The 12,399-nt window shown below is 41.2% G+C and overlaps 1 long non-coding RNA gene across 8 annotated transcripts in view; it reads left to right on the top strand.

Annotated features, from left to right (window-relative positions):
* The window catches only part of LOC113971049, an 86,346-nt gene that overhangs the window by 50,664 nt on the left and 23,283 nt on the right, over window positions 1–12,399 (top strand). For 7 of the 8 annotated variants that reach the window (XR_003535421.1, XR_003535418.1, XR_003535419.1 and 4 more), the window contains one exon: window positions 999–1,088. This is a non-coding gene — a long non-coding RNA (uncharacterized LOC113971049). The remainder of the gene's footprint in view (window positions 1–998; window positions 1,089–12,399) is intronic. The other variant, XR_003535420.1, reaches the window with a different exon arrangement.

Here is a 12,399-nt window from a genome sequence, read left to right as displayed (position 1 = left end):
AGCATGGCAATGGAGGGGATGTTTAAATTGAGGCTAAAAGAAAAACAAACCCAGGTACTTCTAATAAAAATCAAAATAATAATGATATGGGGAGTAATGCAACCATATCTGTGAAGTACCATTCAGACACAGACTGGCCCCAAGGCTTTAAAGCTTTTAATAAAAATATAATATAAATAAGGGGAGTGTGACAAAGCAATGCAGGATCATGTGCATTTTAATCTAGTATTCAAAAAAAAAAAGAAAAAGTGTCCTTGAAGACAGTTGAGACTGAAGAATTGATACAGGAGGTAGAAACTGTGTCCAGAGATTTGTATCTGTGGCAGTGGACGTTTGAAGGAGGAGGGAAGTGGCCACATCAGGTGTGTGATGGCAGTGGGAGGAGGGAGAACCTCTGCTAACCCAGGGAAAAGGGATCAAATCCCAGAGATGCAACTGCCCTCTCCCAGTAGCAAAATGAGACTCCCTTGCAGATGCAGAGCTGATACATCCCTCAAAAAATCAGGTGTGACAAAAATTTAATCTGAATTGTTTTTAAAAACGTCAGGTGCCTGATACAAAGGCACTGCAGATAATCTGCAAGATTATTATGCTTCTGCTTCTCTTAAAAATCCTTTTCTGATTTTCTTTACCTCATCAAAGATATTAAACATTTGTAGATCTGCTTGTACATGAACCTGCATCTCCCCTTGTCTCAGTTCTCCAAGTATAAATTGAAGAGAACAGTATTTTCATCTCTACTTTCCTGTATTTCCTGTGCAAAGGCTGAATTCTGGGGAAAGCAACTCTGTATTACTCTGTGTTTAGACAGTGCCCATCCAAGCAGAATCCTTTTGTTGTCCAAGGGCTCCCAGGTCTGACCAGAGAGAACAGGTAATTTCTGAGCCAAACAGAATATTTCCTCTAGATTGCATTAACCTGGGTAATTGAAAGAAATCAGTGTTTTTGCCACTCTCTCATGTGTTGAGCAACTGCTGATTGCAGTTTCCCTGTTCCAGGCAGTTTGAACAGAGGTCTGCGGTGCTCCAGCTCGTTGGGAACTTTTGTGCTCAGACCAGGAGGATGCTACAGATGGAGCTGATCTGTGAGTAAGTTTTCTGGAGGCCATTATGTCTCCTACAGTTTTGGGTTTTTTTTTCTAAAGGAGCCATTGCTCTGTCCATGTCTGCGTGTGAGGGAGAGAGAGGAAGAGCATCGCTCGAGGGTTTCACTTGTCACGCTGCCTAAATACCCCTTATTTTTTAGCTGGAGTCTTCTGAATACGAGATCCCACTACAGGCAGGTGAAGTGACCTCTTTGGGTTTGAATCTGCTCTTCTGTGGCAGATTCGAGGCTGCAGCTTTGAACAGGAGCCCCCTCCTGCTCCGTGCACAGCTCTTTGAATTGCCCCTGATCTGCTTCTAAGGCTCCCCGGTTGCGAGCGGGGCCCTTTGAAGATGAATGTCCCAGCACAAGGCAAACATGAAACAAAACCTACTCCCTTATGTCAGAGTGAGCAGCAGATTCCTCAAAGTCCTCCAGCACAATGGTGGCTCTTTGGTGGGTGAGAGGAAATAGGTTCACCCGCTTGTGAGAGCAGAACAAAATTGCACAGGGCCGTGCCTTGGGAAAAGAAAGGGGTTTTTGGGGGGCTCTGCGATGTTCAGGTCTGGCCAAACTTGTTTCAACTCGACTTCTTTGGATCTCACTGATGAAGGCAAATCTGCAGTTATCAGTTTTCCTCCCCCTTACGTTTGCTGCGTGTTCAAGGGGACAGATATGCCATGTCTTCTTGAGGGGGAATATTTTTCTTTGTTTCCATGAAAATAATCACCCCAGCTCCTCAGACTGTGTGTAATCATAATTTTCTGGTACATTTGGGACATGATGTAGAGCCCTGGGAGCTGAAGGGCCCAGAGGTCCTTGGGAGAGAGGTACAACTGTAGGAAGTGTTTTGTTATCTGTCCTATTCTGAATATTTCAGTGGCAATTGGCACTAAACTATCCATTAATGTGTTTTTTAAACCTGATGGATCTGCTCTTCTGGCCCAGGTGAGCACTCATGTAAGATCCAAAAGTTTTCATTTCCATCAGATGGATGAACCCATTTCCTTGAGGGGGTTAATGGGCTTGTAATGCAAAAATTGAACTGATGTCCCGGGAGAGACTCAGAGTAGGAACAGAGGGGAAAAGAAACAGTAAAACAGATGAAAAAAAAACAAAACAAGAGAGATTTGTTGATAGTGATTGGGGGACATTCTTCTCACCTGTACTGGATGACTGTGAAAATGCAGATGTGTGAACTCCTCTGAAGTAAATGAGGAAAAGCAGAACCCTCTGGGCCATAATTCTTTTCCATATGTGATAGATCCCTCTTCCTTCCAATCAATTAATTGCATCCTAAAAACATCTATTTCTCCCCATTGACTTTAAAGGGATTTTAGATGACTGGCTCAGATAGAGCTGTCTCCACAGCCAGTGATTAAAGTTGGGTTAGATGAGCTGGCAGACTACAACGGGGTTTTTTTCTCCCTTCATGCCAACCCTAAATCAAAAGGCATCTCATCAGAGTATTATAAAATACAGCCTTCAGAGGGAGAGTCTTCTACTTCCATATTCTGGCATCTGAAGGGAGGAGGGAGACTCCCATCAATTTAGAGAGAGGTAAAGATTTCATCTCCCTCTAGAAATCATGGCCATAATGGGAAATTCAGACATTTATGAGATTTGCTTGGCCAAGGCAGAGCTGAGCATATGAATGTTTCTGTTTGTCTTTGTAGTACTGCAGCAAAAGCAGAATAAAAGACGATTTTTAGGGGTTATTTTCATTCTTCCCCCCCACTTTTTTATTATGCTAATAATCCAGCTCGTACCTGGGGAGCAATCTGTGTGACCTTACAAATTGAAACCTTTACCAACCCTCTCCCTGTGATTGGAAAATAGGGACAAACTGCTAAATAGGGCTAAATGCAGGTGTTTATTAATGGGGAACCTCCCAAAGAAGGTTTTCCCAATTCACCAGAGAGGAATTCTCACCAAAACCTCTTGCAAGTTGGGCCTGGTTTAAGTTTGAATGTCAAAAACAGGTAAGGATGGAAGAGATTTAAACAAGTTTCTGGCAATTGGTGAATATTTTTCTTGGGTTTCAAAAGTTGGCAAACCTGGTATGTACTATAAATATATATACTTTAAGTCAATGTGAATTTCAAGGACAAGAGAAAGCAGAGCAAGAAGTGACTTATTTTAGGTTTAAATCAGAAAGGGACATTTATTTGTTTCCTCTAAATCTTGATTTCTTGACATAATGGGTAAAGTATCAAATTATTATTTAAACCTACAAATAAAGTGAGGGTCCCTCTTGCCATTTATAAGTGATGTTGTTATGCCAGAGGACAGACATGGCCGTATTTTTTCCTAATGGAATCTGCATATCTTTTCCCTGATAGCCCACTGCTGGATATTGATGGTTGCAATAATTGGCCTTTTATTGGTATATTGTGTTTTCTCCGAGATCTTTCAACTTTCTGCAGTAAATCCTTTTCAAGTTTTCCTTCTTTTCTGGTTTAGTGCTTACAAAAGTTGAGAATCTGGAACAGCAGGACTGTGAATAAGACTCACTATTTTGATCTCTTGTATAAATCACGTATTGGTAACTGGTATCTCTAAATTTATATCTTTTTTAGTAGAAATATCTCAGTTGTTTTTGACTATATTTAGCAAGAAAACTCAATCTTTCTCTGCTATTTTTTCCTCCTATTTGTTCCTGGCTCAGAGGCCTGGTGGCACTCAGTGGATAAATGCAAGAAAATCTAATAGTGCCTTTCTAATATACCCATTTATCTGGTATCATATTTTATTTTAACTCTTCATGCAACTCTATAATCACTGCTCTGTTGCTATAATTGGATTTCAAAGTATATTTGTGCCATTAAATTACATCTATAGCTTCTCTATAAACGTATTCAGAGCAATTAGTAATCCTCTAATTTTTAGTGGAGTCATATTTTATATCAACTGTGCTCATTTTTCTCTTCAAATTCTTCAACACATTTGTGCCGATTTTGCTTTTTACACTGGAATTTCTGGCATAAATAATCATTAGGGTTTTTTTTCCCACTGTGAATCTGAACAGAGTCTAATCCAGCTTTCACTGAATTTAATGGTAATCTTTTCACTTCAGTGGAAACTGGATCAAACCAATAGGTTGCAAATTGCTTTCAAGGCAAAGTCCCACCTTCTCGTGGAAATAGTTGTGTAACTCACAGTGTTTTGAAGGAAGGTGCAAAATAGCTGATTATTTCTATTTTTTTCTTACCAGATAATTTATAGGTTCTCCTACCCAACTTTATTATTTTTTAGCTCATAAGGTATGGTATTGCTGTAATATTTAAGAGATTATTTTCGACCTGATTTTTCTGAAAAATTGAAAACCTTTCCACGTAAAGATTTTCATAAGCAGGTCTAGAACTTTGCTTTCCAGACCTCAATTTAGCTATCTATTAATCTCTATTAGAATAGCTGGAAATTGGGCATTTTTAAGTTTTTAAAAATATTTTGTCTTAATTTTAAATTGAAAACTAAACATTTGATTTTTTTTTTTACCAGCTCTCTATTGTTTCACTTCAGAGCTGTGTCAGTTCATTAATATAATTACTCCTCTTGCTGCTGAATATGAAAACCTGTAAGCACTTCCCTCTAAAAGTGTAATTCCAGCAAATTACATTCCCAAGTAGGCAGAAATTTATGGTGTTCACTTTTTCCAGCGTTTTAATTTTGCTGCTGTGGGGTGGTAACTATATGTGCCAAATAAGATTTTGATTTTTAGAAAAAAAAGCAACCCTCTTGCAACTTGCTTTTTAAAGAGTTATTTTGCTCTTCTGCTCTGCTCCCACTCCCTTGATTAGAGGTTTGTTGCTTTGGTGATGTGCTTCTCCTCCAGGCACTTAATGATCACAGACAACTCTCTAACCTGTAATTTTGGGAGAAGGTTATTGAGAAGGTGATATGGCAACAATTGTAATTGTTTCTATAGCTTAGAAATGTCCTTAATCTTTGCTGGCCATGTATCAGGACTTGGGACTTCGAGTGGAAGTGGTGCCCGGGATTAGAGACACTTTCCTGTGTTATTTATACCCAAATTGTGCCGGTTTTAAGGTTAGAAAGAACATTGTGAAAGGTGGTAAATTGTTATTTAACTCTTAATGAAACACCAGTGCAGATGGTGCCTGTTCCATCCCAAGCAGAAGGTGACCTTGGTAGGCTTGAGGATGGAGCCCCTTGGATCTCCAGGGAAAGATGCTCAGCCAGTGGAGGGATGGCCCCTCATTCCTGGTGTGATTTTTAGAGCCTCAGGAACCTTTCTGAGCTGGAGCATCTTTGCTTTTATATGGCAGGATAGCAATCACTTATTTATCCAGCTTTTGACTGAAAAGAGGTAAATTGAACCGTTTGTATTGGAGATTTATTTTATTTTTCCAGCACAGAGGAGAGTTGTTTATGAGCCTTAAATGGGAAAAAAACCCCTTAATATAATAATTCCCATACAAATAATTTGAGTGGAGCAGCACGAGCACCAATACACCTAAAATTCAACCCCTAAATGCTGCAGTTATTTGCATATTGTGTGGAGGTGCCTCCCCACTACTGGGAGCCACATTCCCACCTCACAGGGACACTCCTCCTTGGAGGTTGGATTTTTCCAGTGGATGCCTATGAGCACTTTGTACAGAAATTTTGTCAAAGAATGACTCGTGCCTTGCCACTTTAAAACCATGGAAACATCACAATGTTCTTTTAGAAATGACTCCAGGAATTAATTGCAAATGACTTATTAATGAAACAAATATTCAGCTGTCACTGGAACTAAACTCCATGATCTGCTTAATGATTATTTTTTGAGAAAACACTTTTGTGTTTGTTTGATCTGCCTCGTGTTAACAGCGGTAGGAAAAGGGGAAAGCATTTGGTGTCGGAGTGGAAACTTGAAACGGGCAAAAAGGAGAGGAAAAACATCAACCAGTGACTGGAAAACGGGTGAAAAGCCCAAAGAAATAGCAGATCCCCCACAATTATGTTGGAAAGTTGCTCCCCCAGGCAGCCCTCGTGAGGTAATGAGGGTTAAATGTGGGGACACAGGCAGGGGAATCTGGGAAGGGTTTCACAGGAACATTAATTCGTGTTCCATGGCTGCAAAATGAGCAGGAAAAAATTCGCCTCACATGGGCTGGGGGAATGTTTCCAAACTGCAGAGAGGCTCTCAAATGAATGTGAAATATCAGCTGTAGTTCTGCTAACTTTATAATGAAAATAAATGCTGCTAATTAGGGAAGGTGCATTCCTCCTGGCTCTGGAATCCAGGACACTCCACCAAACCTCCCTGCATGGTGGACCGTGGACCTTCGTGGTGACCATGACCCCGAGGAGGTTTTTCCAGAGGCAGCCTGCTGAAGCCATGCATTTTTCCACGTGTTCTCCTCTGCAAGGCACAGATATAAATAGGTAATAAAGCCTTTCCAGGGATGGTGTTTACAAGAGCAGGGACACGGGGCAGAACACGAGCGAGGCAGATCCGCCCGCCTGGGGAATGCAGCTCAGGTGTCCTTCTGCTGGTGCTGCTGAATTATTTACCACTCAGCAAGTGTGTGCCTGTGTGAGAGATTCAAAGGAGGGAATCTGAGGTGAAACCCCATCCGTTTACCCAGAGCTGACACTGGAATATTCATTATCACATTAAACCCAACCGCAGTGAAAGGGAAGGCTTCCGTTGATTATGTGCTTGCATAAAAGGCTTCTTTGGTGGCAAGCCCGTGTGCCAGCGATCTGAATATAAACCCTAGTAAGTGGAAACCATCCTCTTTAGGGTGAATTTGCCTTCTTGGAAGTTATGAGACTTGGCAGGTTCAAATTATGTTTTAAACCTGCGGTGGATTGTATGATTTTTCTAACTGGCCACAAGCAATACTAGATGAGCACACACCACACGTGCCCAGTCCCAGCCACAGGCATGAGCCAGGATTTCCACTGCAAAGTAAAAATAAATGCAGATTTTCTATCCAGAGGATGATGCATGTTTAGCTGGGAGCAATGTCAGTTTGGCAGAGTTGGTATGAAGGTCTCCTCTGGAGTGCCGGGTCTGTGCACACCTTTCCCTCCTGTGCCTTTCCCTCTCCCTCTTCATCCCAGGTTTGTGCTGGAGCAGAGGCAGCAGCACATCTCAGAGGGGTTTGAGGAGCCCATTAGATTTAGGATTGTGGAAAATTACAGTAAAATACATAGGATTGGCCATAAAACAGGCAGGAGGCATTTCCTCTCTCTCTCCATCCATCCCTTGCTTGCTTCTTCCCTGTCTTCCCCCTTCACCAGGGATCCCATTGAATTTAAAGAGTCAATTAAATCTTCTTCTCTGGGAGGCACAACAAATAGTGAAATGCTGAGCTGAAACACCACCACACAAGATGAAAGGCCACCTCTGGAGCAGGTTGTCCCGCTGGGAAGCAGGAGGGCTGGATGTTCCATCTTAGGTCTGTAAAGGATCTTCAAAGGAACCTGGCACAGCGAGGGCTGGGTTTGGTGGACGTGGGCATGTGCAGAGATGTGAGAATAAAACCTATTTCTGTTAGTGCTAAGAATGAGGATTCGCCCACAATTAGTAATTTATTGAAATATGCAACGATTGCATCAGCACAAATAATTTAAAAGGATATAAAATTAAGGTTTCTCAATCCCATAATACTTACAGAAGGTTTTCTACTTTGGCAAAAGACAGGGAAGAAACAAGATGATCAGAAGCCAGGCTTGCCTGGTCATAAATAGTGATGGATAAAGCTTGATTTGGAGTGTGGTTGCAATGAAACCCTGAGCTTATTTTCTCGGAATGCTGGAGATATTTATGGCACGTTCTTCCCTTCATGCCTCCTGTTTTCCTCTTTGGTTGGAAATGCATTTTGTGAGTGAGAATAAAACATAAACATATAGTAGATACAAAAGTGTCAAACACCTTCAGCTTTCACTGATTTTTGGAAAGAGCAGGGACAGAAACAAAATTATCTGTAACTATAATTGAGAGGTAAAAAATTCCATGTTTAATAAACATTTAAAGGAAGAATTACACATGCCACAAATCCCCTTTTATATTGCACTTAAAATCTCCTTACCTGCCCTTTAGTTTTCATGGTTTTCCTTATCTTCAGTGTCACTTAATCATATTTCAACAGGATTTGCTTCCCCACTGCCCATCTGCTCTTCCTTTCTAGTGGTGTGTTAATGCTGGAACACCATCCCAGTAGTTCCCTTCTCCCAGACTTTGATGTCAGACACCCGGGGATTCAGGTTTTTTTTTTTCATTCAGGTTCAAACAGAAAAAAAAAATACCAATACCTGGTTTGTGGGAGTGACAGATACTGTTTTCAAATGCAAATGTCCAGAGTTGGGGCAGGGGATTAACAGGAGGTGACACAACTCTTCTTTGAGTCCCACTGATGTTGAGTGTTGGGACCTGATGGCCGTGTTCTGCCCTGTGCTGGCCATGGCAGGGCTTCTACATCATCTTATTAATCCTAAAAACACTGAATTAGTAATCTTTGTATACATATCTGTCTTATTTTCAGAGTTAAGGAAGACTTTGTGTATTGTGTCTTAGTTGAGGAGCCTAAAGGTATGGAAAGGTCTCCTTGAAAGGGAAGAATATTTTTCTTTCCGTGTTGACAGGAAATCTTCCAAAATAGTTATGTGCTGCCTCCTGCACTAACAAACTTAAAAAAATTATATAGATCCATTCTAATTCATCATATAACTGTGAATTAGTCCTTGGGTCACTGATTGGAACAGATCTGTGAGTACAGCAGGGGATATTATTCTCTCTCTCACTACTATCTTTGCAGGACATTAAGCTCTCATGATAATTCATAAGAAAACTGTTTTCAAAGATATTCAGTGTCTGCAGTGACCAATATTTGAACCTCTGTTCTTGAATTATTTTTTAATCAAACATAAAGTTGGGGGTTTTTGTCTTATAAGGAAGTGCCTCTTGACTTGCTTACTCTGGTGTTGCCTGAGCTGGTTTTGGTGAGAGCAAACCCAAATGAGACAGGAGCCACCAGAGATCCATCAAGGAATGGTCCCTATTCCTTGGGGGAAGCAGGGGACAGGACAGAGGGACACCTGGGACAGACCTCAGAGGACAAGTTTGGAAAGAAATGGTGGCTTGGAGGAAGAATAAAGAGGTATCTTCTTCAAGACACAGATGTGACAGCAAGAGGGGAGGCTGGGGGAGGCAGAAACAGGCAAGGAAGACAAAGAAAGGCTGTTGCTGAGGCTGAAAGCCTGAGTAATAAGAGGAAAGGGTTTGCTCAACTTTGATTTGTTTAATGAACATGTGATGAAGACAAAAAAGCCCAGACTGATTGTCTGTGAGGGAAGAGGCTTGAAGAGGACACATGGGCAGGTGCCTGAAGCAGAGGAGAAACCACCACAAGGCAGGTCATGGAACCAATAGAGAAGAAGGGGTTAGAAAAGGAGGAGTGGCTTTAGCAGTGGAAACAGGAATTACCAGGAAAATGGAAAATGGAGACTAGTAGGAGCTGGAAAGTGTTGTTTATTGTTATTACTATTAATTATCATTACTATAATTATTAGTATATTAACTAAAGGCTGGCTTGCTTTGAATCTTATAAACAGCTTCTGTCAGAAAAGTAGAAGACAATTTTTAAATGTTGGTTTTTAATTCTGCTTTGGTTATTAAAGACTGTTAATTCTGTTTTATTAGTGTCTTGTAAGCAAACAGAGTGAGAACGTTCTGTGTGATAGAGATGATTAAGATGATGAACCATTAAAATTTGGTTCAGCATTGGGCACATACAGAAGAAAAGGATTGCAATTAATGCATTACTGTGATGGAAGCACTACTAAAAGTAGTAATAATGGTTCTCTATTATCTGTGGTTGATTTTAGAAGAGAGAGGGTCCATGAGCAGTCAACATGAGCATTGAAGGAGGAGGAAAAAACCCCTTTTAACCAAGTAGAAATGTCAGTGGTGAGCTGTGAAAGGAAGTTGAGCTGAATATTGAGGAAAATTCAAAAAGATAAAAATGATTTCAATTTGGTAGTTCTTCACTGGTGCTGCAGTTTGGCAGCTGTCAACATCTCAAAATATCATCTCACCCAAACTGTTGAAAGAAAGAAACCCTTTGATTTTTCCCTTGAGACTCCCAAGCTGAAAATGGACTCTTTGTAGTCTCAGCCTCATTTCAGACAGTTTTTTTTTTTTTAAACATTCTTGCTGGCAGAAACAACTAATTCATAAATAGACTCTCTGTTAATTAAATAAGTTTTATCTTTTTAACTTGCCTTTTAAAATGAAAAAGAAAGTAAATCTCTAACATTTCCTCCTTTATTACGAATCTTAGGGGACTAAGCATCACATTTCTTGCATCATTAATAATGCAAATGAGTTTTTGTTTGCATCTCCTATAAGTTTATAGTTGGAAGTAAATATTTAATGCACAGATCGGGGAAATCAAATCACGGAGAGCGGAAATTTTCCTTTATAGAACGTTAATGTAAGAAAGATGGGAGGCACTGTGGTTTCTGTTTATTTAACCTTTTTGCTCTTGCTTTTCTTTCAGTAGAACTCTTTGTAACTTGTCGTTAAACACTGCTCTGTTCCTGCAGTATCTGTTTTTACTATCTTTACAGTAGCCACAGCGTTCAGCATTTAATACCATTTAAAGGAGAGGTTAAACATATCCATAGCCTACTTAGGGCTATAAGGATTATATTTTTTGATCCTGACTATTGCCAGGAAAACCAGGTGATTATTTATAATAATAATAACACCTAAAAATTTGTTGACTTTGCAGCAGTTTTTCTTAGTTTGCTTAATGAAGCAACAGTCAGCCAAATCAGATTAAACTGCTCAGGGCCTCTATATCATGCCCAGCTTAATGACTCAGGAGGTAAAATACTTGGAGTTGTTTATTTGTTAGCACAGGGCAGACTGAAGTTAGTGGATATATCCCATATTGGGCTTTTCCTCCCCTTATTTTCACACATTATTCTTGAAAATATTGTACCTCCCTCTGTATGAAATATCTGTAGGAATGAGACAAATTACAGATGTTTCCCCACATCTGTGCTTTCTGCAGCCGCTCTTTTCGTGTGTGCAGTGGATAACAAAAAATAATAAGTATCCTGTTATTTTGGGCGTGAAATCTGATAGTGAAAAAGACACCAGAGAGAATTCTTGGGTGATAAAAATTTAAATAGACCCATTTATCAATATGACAGAGATTTGACCTGAAAGTGAAAGTGTTTGGGAGTTAAGTGGGGTTGTGTAAAGAAAGTTGAGGCTGCGCTACAGATAGACCGGAGGGTTTGTAAGTTATTAAATCAAAATAAAAGGTATTGACAAAACAATAAATTGCCTGGATCACCCCATCTAATAGATTCTGGGAGCACTAAGTACATTCTCCACACTAAAGATGTGTGAAGCCTTTTCCTTTCTCATACTTTTGTTCCTCTCCTCGGAAACATTCGCACCGTGGTTGGTTTTGTAACAGCCTTGGCACCAGGTCGTGCCTGGGAATGCTGTGCCAGGGAACTGGCTCGGAGCAGTGCGGTGGGGAGCAGGAGAGGTGGCATCTCTGCTACCCACAGGATTATTGCACTTTGCAGGTGGGCTCTAAATCACTCTCTGGGTGATTAAAATAATAATAATAAAGGCAGTACTAACTTCACTGCAGAGGTATTTTGCTGATATCTTTTAAGGGAGAGTACACCGAGGGGCTCTTTGCTCTCCTTGGGAGTCCTCAGCAGCATTTCCATGCTGGAAATCTGTGGGATTCAGAGTGGGAGCAGCATCTGGCTGGGATGCTTTGGGGAGCAGTTAATGCCACCTGCTTATGTCACCCCCTAAACCTTTCACAGTGACCATCAGTGTCATCACCTAAACCTTTCACAGGGACCACCACAGCGCTGTGGGGAGCAGTTAATGCCACCTGCTCATATCACCCCCAAGCCTTTCTCAGTGACCATCATCTTCCTCAGAGAGGGGCTGAATTTGCTCATGGAGGGGGAAGGCAAAGGGCTACGGGACATGCTGGCACCAGAGGTTTGGGGAGTGGGTGGTGGGGCAGCTCTTCCCCCCAGAATCATCAGCTGGGACCTGTTTTTTCCTGACTCCACAGGGTTGGGGGTGAGTACCCCCTACCTACGGCTTCCCCGCCGAGGAGGGAATGAGCCTGGCTCTGCTTGCCTGGAAAACGACACAGATTTGAGACTATTTCCCCTCCTGTGGATTTTTTCCGTGGAGAGGAGCATGGAAGACATTACTATTTATAGTGCACAGTACGTGTGCACAGCGGGACATCCCCCGGCTCTGCCAGCAAACATCCTACCACTTTGGAGGGGGGACACCTCCCAGCC

The sequence above is a fragment of the Neopelma chrysocephalum genome, unplaced genomic scaffold (genome assembly GCF_003984885.1).
Source record: "Neopelma chrysocephalum unplaced genomic scaffold, ASM398488v2 Primary Assembly neopelma1_81, whole genome shotgun sequence".
In the NCBI taxonomy this organism is placed as follows: Eukaryota; Metazoa; Chordata; class Aves; order Passeriformes; family Pipridae; genus Neopelma; species Neopelma chrysocephalum.
This window is presented reverse-complemented; position numbering and strand designations above follow the sequence as displayed.